At 40.5% G+C, this 9908-nt stretch overlaps 2 pseudogenes; both read right to left on the reverse strand.

The window, feature by feature from the left end:
* Nucleotides 1–5169: 5169 nt before the first annotated feature.
* LOC143680326 (ATP-binding cassette sub-family F member 2 pseudogene) lies at nt 5170–7576 on the reverse strand (annotated as a pseudogene).
* An 877-nt stretch (nt 7577–8453) lies between these two features.
* On the reverse strand, nt 8454–9600 carry LOC143681168 (ras association domain-containing protein 6 pseudogene; annotated as a pseudogene).
* Nucleotides 9601–9908: the final 308 nt, after the last annotated feature.

Here is a 9908-nt window from a genome sequence, read left to right on the forward strand (position 1 = left end):
ACAGAGAAGCAGCAGACTTCTAGACACTATGCCAGTTTGGTCAACAGCCTCTCAGCAGTAACCTGATGGACCAATAACCAGAAAAGCCTCTTGGAATTTTCTGCTCTGTGCAAAGACCCTGGGATCTTGTCATGCTGTGGTAGGGTAACTGGGCACTCCAACCAATGATGACCACAATTAAATTTCCCACTAACCAGAAAGATAAGCCCTGGAGTCTGATTTGTTTTGATTTAAATTAACTAATTTAAAGAACCACTTCTTGTATATTTGAGTTGGAAGAGTAAGACATACTCACTTCAGGTTCACTTAAAATTGGAGAGAGAGAAAAGCTGAAATATTTATCCTTTGGTTCAAACAATCTGTCATTGTGTAAAATTACAGAACTAACCAAAACATAAAAACAAAATTCTAACATCACACATTTCAACACAGAAGCAATCTGCCTGGAACCTGCATAATATAAGTTCTCTGTTTCTTTTACTTAATGCTATTCTTTGAACTCATAACAGAACTAAAGCAACCTAAGCACCTCTATAAGCAGGCTTGGAATGTGAGTTCATATTAAACTAAATGTGACAGTTTTCTCTTTACACCCTGTGCTAATTCAGACAGAGTACCAACAATAACTAAGACTATCTGAAGTTAGGCCACACAACAAGGAAGAGCACAGCTTCCAACCCAAATCTGTTCCCATAAAAAAAAAAAATCACAATACAAACTGATGTCACTATGACAATTCTAAATTGAGAGTTGTGTTTATATTCTCCCTAAAGAAATATTTTTTAAGGAGTAGTAATTCCTTATCTGAATTTGAATATTGAAACTGAGAATAAATGACAATAAAAAGTTGAAATCTAAGTGAGTTCAAAGCTCATTTCCTATGATAGTAACTCATCACAGCCAATATAAGATGCCATACCTTTCAAAGTTACCAGGAATAAGCAAAATAAAATTACTCCTCAATTCTCAAAGGGTCCATTAAGTACAGTTCTTAATTTGGTGGTTAGTACTGCCTCTTTTGACTGCTCCAGGTGAAACAAATGATAAACTCTGCCAGGATTTTCTCTCCTCTTTGCTCTAAACATTCCTTAACAAAACAAAACTACCTACCAGAGCAGAAGTCTCACTTTAATTTTCTTTTTGCACAATGAGTGGAACTTGAACCCTGAAACCAATCCTCATTTTGTAATAAAATATTACAATAAATTCCTATAAATCCCTTGGTGCTATTATCTCCTTACGGTGGGCAAAAAAAAAAAAAATGAAGTTACGTCTAAAATATTTTCAAGAAGGAAGACTGCTTAAACATTTATCTTAGTGAGACACTTCTAACTCTAAATTCCCAAAGTGGAGTCAATATAACTTGCTTCCGAATCTAAACCATCTAAGTCTATGAAATTTTAGCCTTTAGGGATATGCATGTTTCAGATTCACAGTACTTTGAGAAATTAAATTATGTTTTAAGGCTAAAGGATTAGTGAGAAAATAAATCACTTTGGCCAAATTTCACACATGTCCCCTTCTCTTTTTTCCTATAGCTATTAACGTACTGATTAGCCAAACCTACTGTATGAAATATCGTCCTTGAGAAATATCCAGAAAAAAGTTAGAGGAAGCATCTACCCCCCCTACACACAAACACTTCCTTCTCCTCCTTCCCTTTATGCTGAAACCATCTAAAGCATTCAGAAGAGATTTTCCTCTGTATTTGGAATTCTAGGGCCTGTGAGAAAGAAAAGGGAACTGACGACCTCCTCCTTCCTGTTTAAGCACAGCAAACACCGTTGTTTGGAGTGATTTTCCCACTACTTTCTTTCAAAAATGTGTCACTCAAAGTGGTTTGGGGAGGATGGGAAGATATGGCAACTGGAAGAGGTGTTGTTGCACCGCAGGGGAGAAGGCAAGGGGACAGGGGTTGAGAAACCGTGCCCCTCAGTGTTCCTCTGTCACCTGACACCAGCGGCAGGAGGAATGCCTTAGAACACCTCCAACCTGGGAGGAAAGAACAGAATTTGAAAGGACGACATATAATTCAGTTCAACTGACTTGTTTTTTGACATGTAGCCTTAAAAAGAACAATTTACCTCAGTGACTTGGCAAACGCAAACTGATTTTTTTTATAAGTTATAACAAGCATTTTACTAAATGCACGAAGGGCTAGAGGAGAGAAAAGCCAAGTATCTGAAGATGGGGAGGTTGTCAGGTCTCTTTTCTGTGTCATTTTTGTTTAGTCGGTCAAATGAAAACCCAAAACCATATAATTAGATGGTTGTTTATACATGATTAAGCATGAGCTCATTGGATTTCACATGCCAAAAAGTCAGAGAGGTGGTTAAAGGCAAGAAGGAACTATTAATAAAAGGAAATAAAGCTGTAATACATTTTTCACTAATGAATAAAAATAATTCAAAGTTCTCTAGATGGAAAAAAAGAGAGGGAAAAAAATCAACCATGTGTAGGGGCAAGAAACCAGATAATTTTATAAATGGTTAGAATTCATGAGATGTAAAATGCAAGCCACTGGTATGAAAATGCATTTCCTCCTCTATGATTGTAATCCTATTTTTATTTCTCATGAACTTAACTCACAATGAGAACATAATAAAACTTACCTGTATTATATTTCTTTAGAATTGTCCCGGGAAATAGTTAAGCAAGAACATGTTGTTCACTTAAAAGAGTTACTTATTCTTCATAACTGTCTTCACCAATAATCTTCTCTGGAAAAGCCAATCACTGCCAGCTTGCTTCAAAAATGAAAGTGTTCTTTCATTTTTCACCATTGAAGAATTTTTCTTCCCAAAGGAAAGGGAGCCCATTGAAAGCAAGGCGTAGAAACCATAACCTTCATAACAGCAAGGCAATCCTCACAGATACCCCTAGAGAATCTGTGGTTTTAGACTGGGGCTCTGTAGATTGGTGAATCAACTGCTCAGAGATCAAACACCAGGCTGTGTATGGGCAAGTCCTTCAGAAGACAGAGACAATGAACTGACCCAGGATCAGTCTACTCACCTGCCTTAGGCAAGGTCTGCAAGCCACTATTACAACCTCCCCCTACTCAACACCAGGTTACCTCTGGGAGCCACCCAGGCAAATGCAAAACGAATGCCAGAAGTGGCTTAACTGTGTGTGTGAACTTTCTGCAATCAAACAACTATTAGGTAATCAATAATATGACTAGCATCTTAGTGTAAAATTGCTGCTATCTCAGAAAGGCACAGTCTACAGTTAGAAAATGAGTACAGCCCATAAGAAATCTAACATATATTACAGCTGAGGCTAACATGGATCTAATAATGTTCAAAATACCCACAGTGCCAAAAGCATAAACAACATAGACTTTTACAGCCTGACTCAGAGAACAAGGTTGCTAAACCACACCAATTCCCAGTCCAATCTCAATCTCTCTCTCTCAATCTCTCTCTTTTTCTCAATGCCTCTCTCTTTTCTCTCTCTGAACCCCACTCTCTCAATCCCTCTCTTCTCATTCCTTCCTTTTCCCTCATTCTCTCTCTCTCTCAATCCCTCTCTCTCTCTCAGTCCCTCTCTCTATCAACATGAGCATCAACCAGATCTGACTCCCAAAGCAATCTTCAATCACGGGCATACCTGTCCACTGGAACTTAAACAGAATATTCTGCATTTAAACCTAAATGATAAACTACAAAATGTAGAAACTCCTAAAAAGCTCATTTCCAAGAAATGAAGAGAATCCTAGAGTGCATATCCAAAAAGGCATGAAACTTTGAGACAAAGCACAGTACTCATATTTGCAGATACTTTCCAATTATTGACTCTATTTGGTCAAGTTTAGTTTTTAAAAATCCATTGAGTGTTAAAAGCTATCTAAAGAGGAGGAGAAAGTACATGTTCATTAAACAAACTCTTGATGTGCAGGAAATTAATGGATTTTTGCCTTCAATGTTGAAGGAAGGGGAAAATCTTACTGAATTAATATATACTGATTATTTTTTAACAGTTTAATGTCTACTACAGTTTCAGATAAGTAATGTGATAATTTATTCCTAAACAATGTGTGGCATGTAACTCAAAACCATTTTTCATCAATAATGAATATTAATAATTAACAAGTATAAACAACAAAAATACCTTTTGGAAATGTTTCAAACTGGCCCTTTCCTCATTCCACAGCCTGTCTATTGCCCATCTTTACCCCCTATTTTGGGTTAATAATTAAACTTCCCTTATCTCTGACATGCAACACTACCCAGCAGCAATATTCCCAAGAATGCACTCACAAATACATAAGGCTGAAAAGAATAAAAGTCTTATCAAAGTCACCTGAGTCTGGAATACTGATTTCTAAATTAGCATCTGTAGTTATAATTCACTTAATAGTGAATTATGTCTTTCTCCAGTAAGGACAGAACCCTGGACAAATTCACCCCAAACAGCTATTCTCCTACCTAAAGATGGATTTCTTTTATGACTTCAGTTCCAGGATTAGCCTAGTAAAAGAAATTAACCAGTCCTCTAGATAAACACAGCAGAAGGGAAGGATAATTCAGAAGCTGCTCATTTAAACCAGCCAGAATCAATGTAACAGGATTTTATTTTATTTTATTATTTTATTCTAAAGAGGATCATTTGCCTTTCTAAAACTACTTTGCTATTCTTTCTCCATTTTGGTTGTCTGCTGGGTGGCATCTCCAGAGTCAAACACATTAAATTTTATACCAAATTAAAGCATCTTACCATTTCCCTCTTGCCTTTCCAGTCACCCTGCCCTAGCACCTGAAATTTAACATTCAGAATCCATTGACACCACTCATTTTCAGCCATGGATTCCTTCATCAAAATGAACATCATGCAGTTAATATCCTACGAAATGTAGAAACCTCAACATCATCCTCTATTTCAACTTCTTACAGCAAACACAAATTTCTACAACTGCTAAATTCCCTTTGTCCACCTCTGCTCCATCCATTACCATTACTCCCCTTGAAGTGAACGCAATCATCAGCAAAAGCCCTTCATGCTTAAATTTTTCATGTTCACAGGATGTTTGCTCATTGAAATTTAATATAGAAGCTTTTTAATAAATAAAATCAGAGACAATACTTTTGACATCTTTGCATTCTCAGTGTTTTTTTTTTTTTTTTTTTGGCTTCTTCTTTCTTTATTAGACATTTTGTAGATGTCACGCAGGTCTAGAAGTTACACTGTTAAATAATTATTTAAAAATTGACCAGGCCTAACACCCTGGTCTAGAGCTCCAAACCAGAAGCAGAAAGGAATGGGGATGGTGATGATGGAGGGATATTCCTCCAATATCACCAAAACCCAGAAAACGGGATCCTAAGCTCCTTCACAGGCCAGATCCAGGGCTTGGGCCTTTGGGCTAACCCTCAGGTGCCTCTGGCTGCATCACTATCCAGGTAAGGTAATCAGCAAGGTACTGAGTCCAGACATGGACAAAAATAACTGGAAGAAGGATAGGAAATGGACAGGTACTGTCCAGCTGTAGATAAGATAACATAGTGCAGCTAAGGCAGGTTGAGGGGAGCAGGAAGAAAGGCTATGGGAAGGCAATATTGCAGCAATGCAGGAGTGTAGCCCCAGGGTCCTGTCCTGGGTGGCTGATCAGGGTAGCAGCTGTCAGTCCCCAGATGGAGCTCCTGACCCAAGCCTGGGCAGAGGGCTCACACATTGTGGGTCCTCTTGGTGAGCTGGGGCTCCTCATCCACCAGCTTGGACTTGAGGTGCTCCTTGTAGGCCAGGATGTCTCCAGGCCACTTGGTGATTGTCTGCTTCTCACAGACCCAAATTTCCTGTGCAACCTGTTGAATGAGCCTGAAATCATGGCTGACTAGCATCATGCCACCCTCAAACTCATTGATGGCATCTGCCAGTGCGTCGATGGTCTCTATATCTAGGTGATTGGTAGGCTCATCCAGGAAGAGCATGTGGGGGTTTTGCCAGGCCAGCCAGGCCAGACACACTCTGCACTTCTGCCCATCTGAAAGGTTCTGGATTGGGCTCACCTGCTGTTTTCCAGTGAGACCATATCGCCCAATGATCTTCCTCATTTCTTCTTTCTCCTTGATCTCAGGGTAGCACTTCATCATGTACTCCAAAGGCGAGAGATCTAAGTCCACCTGCTCTTGTAAATGCTGATGGTAACGCCCTATCTTGACATGAGAGTGTTTTCATATCATTCCATCTGTGGGTAGCAGCTCTCCAGTTAGCAGCTTCAAAAGAGTTGATTTTCCTGTTCCATTGGGGCCTACAAGAGCCACTCGTGTATCAAGGTCAATACCAAATTCTAGATTGTTGTAGATGCAAGGCCCATCTTTTGTATACTTGAAGCTCACATTTTGCACCATGATGACGGGTGGAGGGATCTTGCCACATGGTGGGAAATAAAATGACAGTGTCTTGTCGCTCACGACCCTCTCTGTCAGTCCTGATGCCATCATTTTCTGTAGCGTTTTTTCTTTGCTCTGGGCCTGCCGGGCCAGCTTGGCACTGCCATGACCAAACCTAGCAATGTAGTTCTTCATGTGAGCTATCTGATCTTGCTCCCAGTGAAACCTCTTCATCTGGTTCTCCTCCAGCTCCAGTCATGTCTACACATACTGATCATAATTACCCGTATAGTACTTCAGTTTCTTGTTGTGCATGTGAATGATGTTGGTACAAACACCATTCAGAAAATCTTGGGAATGGGAGACGAGGACCAAGATGCGCTTAAAAGTCTTGAGTTCTTCTTCCAACCACACACAAGCATCTAGGTCCACGTGGTTGGTGGGCTCGTCCAGCAGCAGCATGAAAGGTCGAATAAAGAGGGCTCTGGCAAGAGCAACCGTCATCCTCCAGCCCCCACTGAAGTCTTTTAGCTTCTTGCGCTGCATGGCAGGTGTGAAACCCAGTCCATGCAAGATTCGTGAGGCCTTCATTTCTGCCTTGTCAGCATCCAGCTCTTCCAGGCGCTCATATAGCTCCATTAGTTTCTCACATTCTGCATCCTCATGAGCCAGCCGCTCAGCTTCCTTCTCCAGCATGGCCCTCTCTGTGTCAACTTCCATCACACACTGTAAGGGTGTCTTGTCACTAGGGGGCATCTCCCGAGTCAGATGGTAGATGTCAATGTGCTCAGGGATGGGCACTTCACGTTTCCCAACAGCAGAAAGCAGCATAGACTTTCCAATTCCATTTAAGCCAATAAGACCATAGCGACGGCCTGAGTTTAATTCCAGTTGGTGTCACTGAGCAGCTCTTGACCATGAAAGGTGAGTGAAAGGTTGATAATGTGGACATCAGTACTGTTGGGGTGAGAGGCTAGGACACCAGTAACAGCTCGAGCAGCAGCTTTCTTCATCTCAAAGTCCTCTAGCTCCTTGGTCAGCAAATCCACTTCTGTTGTCTCTCTGCCATTGGCCTCCTCATTTTTCTCCTCTGCCGCCTGTGGTTCTGTGACAGCATCTCCGTTTTCTTCATGCCCCTTTCTAGGCCGCTGTCGAGCTTTGGCAGCTTCCTTCTTTTTGGCTGCCTTCTTCTTGGCCAGGTCGGAGGAAATGATGATGAGCCACAGGGGTGGGTTACTGTTCTTTCAGGGAGGTGGGCCTCGCCGCTCGGCCTCTGTCGCAACAGAGCTGCTTCTTCGGTTCCTCTCTCAGTGTTTTTTTCAAAAGGGTTTAAGTGGACTTGCAAAGATTTGAGAAAGTACTTTGAGAGAGAGGAAAGCTGAGAATTCCCTTTCGAATACCCTTCCTGGCTTCAATTACAACAGTTTCGCTTTATCCATTGTATTTATTCAACAAGAAGTAGTTATTGTGGGCCAAGTACTATTCTAGCTCATAAAATATATTAAGGCTCTGTGGTATATTTGTTTGAAAAAAAAAAACGTAAATAATTTTGCTGATTTTTTTTAAGTTTTCATGAATACTTTTTAGAGTCATCAAATGAACAGTACAGAAAAAGAGAAAGGGTCAGGTTGAGAAAATTAAAATTTGGATTTCTTACCAGGATTCAAAATCTTTTCCTTCCCTTAGGACAGATAGCTTTGATGGTACAGATAGCCAAATGTCACCTACTTGTATAAAGTTAGTCCTAGATTCTATGAAATATGCTAAGGTTTTCAAGGAACTGTAAAACACTGAAACCATTAGATTTCTTGGTGCTGTGAAAGAATGCACTTTTTTATTTCAGGAGCTGGCAGCTCTTACTTCTGAATCATTTCTGAGAGTCAGTTGATGATGTTTCAGTTCTCCTCAGAGTTCCAGCTAAAAGAAGGTTAAACTGCATGATATCTGAAAATCCCACTTCAATTAAAGTTCACTGAATGTTTGCTGTAAAAGATATTTGAAATACATAGTATCCAAGCTTACTTCAGTTACTGAAATGAAATTCAAGCTCGTTTTAGTCTATCTGGAAACCCTAGTTAACTACATCACTCCGAAGAGACGCAACTTTTTTTGACATTCAATTTTCTACAGAGTCAAGGTCATAGACATTTGTGCGAACGCCAGTATAGAATTTACGAACTCATCAAATAGTAATGTCGCTCTAACTTTGTTGGAGCATTTTAGCAATAGCAGCCTATAATGCTAAACTGTCATCTCTGTTTTTACAACCTGTTTCTTTTGAAGACATTTCAATATAATAGCTCTTTCTCTTCTGAATTTTGTTATTGTTCTTTGAATCTCTCTTTTCTCTTCTTCATTTAATCTTTGAAGAATGGATTCCAAGAGTGAAAAATGAGTTAATGTACTGAGCCACATCACTGCTAATTTCTTCTGCATCCTTATCCATGAGGAAAATGCGAGCATTCTTTTTGGAAGGTCCTGTAGGAGTCTGTGCAGTAGCGGAATGTCTGTCTTCTTTAGTCGTCTCCGTTCTCCTGTTGCAAAAATAATGTAAAGAGAAAAATCCTGGGGACTATTTTCAATCTTAAATTTTTGGAGAAGTTGCTTTATTACTTCTTCAGTTCTCATGTTACTGTTTATTCTGACCTTAGCTTCTGATTCAAAGGCTGGAGTGAAAATTGATGTTTCATGGTTATAGAAGTGTCCATTAATAGAGGTTCTATGGTTCTGTCTGTATTTTCTGTCCATTATTGGAGGCTTCCTCCTTTTTCTCAACAGGGTTGCTTCACTCATGCTTCTGTAGAGCATTGGAGACTCTGGTTCTTCACGTGCACAAGGCTTCAGTGTACTGCTGTGATAAAATACATAATCTTCCTGGGAGTTGTTTGCTTCAGTCACTGGAATCTGGGTTCTGTCCAGTTCACTAATATGATAAAGATCATCAAATTCCCCCCAGCGTGTCATTCCCCTGTCCATATAAAATGTGCAGATTTTTCTGGTTTTCATAAAAAATGTTATAGGTCTCCAACAAAGAATTAAGTTGTTCCCTGGTAATGAATGTCCTCTCATTGTCGAAGATCCAAGAAGAGGGCTGGTGGGTCATCATAGTCATCTTTCTCTCCTTCTTGAGATTGTCTGAGGACATCCTGTACGGAAGTTCCGAGTCAAGCTGGAGCCGAGCGGCGGCACGCGTCACTTTCCCGTGCATGGCTCTGCGCCCAGCCTCTCCACACACTCATCAAACCCTGGGAGCTGTTAATTATTACTTCTTTTCACCACGCAGGGCAGGTTTCTCATTGACATTTAAAGGGTTAGAAGGAAGCAGTCTGCAGCATGGGGCCTCCCTAGGCAGTATCTGTGTGTGGACAGTGTGGGGCACAGAGACGTTTACATCTTGCTCTTTGCTGGGGACCTCCGACAGCTGTGCAGAGCACTCTGCAGGCATTTCCAGGGCTACTTGCTCTTTAGTTTCCTAAAGTACACACAGGAACATTCAGGGACCGCTAAGACATGCTGGTGTGTGGAGAGGAAAGCATCTGACAAACCCGGTGGAAGAAACAATGTCTCTCTTCAAGT

Source organism: Tamandua tetradactyla, chromosome 4 (assembly GCF_023851605.1).
Source record: "Tamandua tetradactyla isolate mTamTet1 chromosome 4, mTamTet1.pri, whole genome shotgun sequence".
NCBI classification, from domain to species: Eukaryota; Metazoa; Chordata; class Mammalia; order Pilosa; family Myrmecophagidae; genus Tamandua; species Tamandua tetradactyla.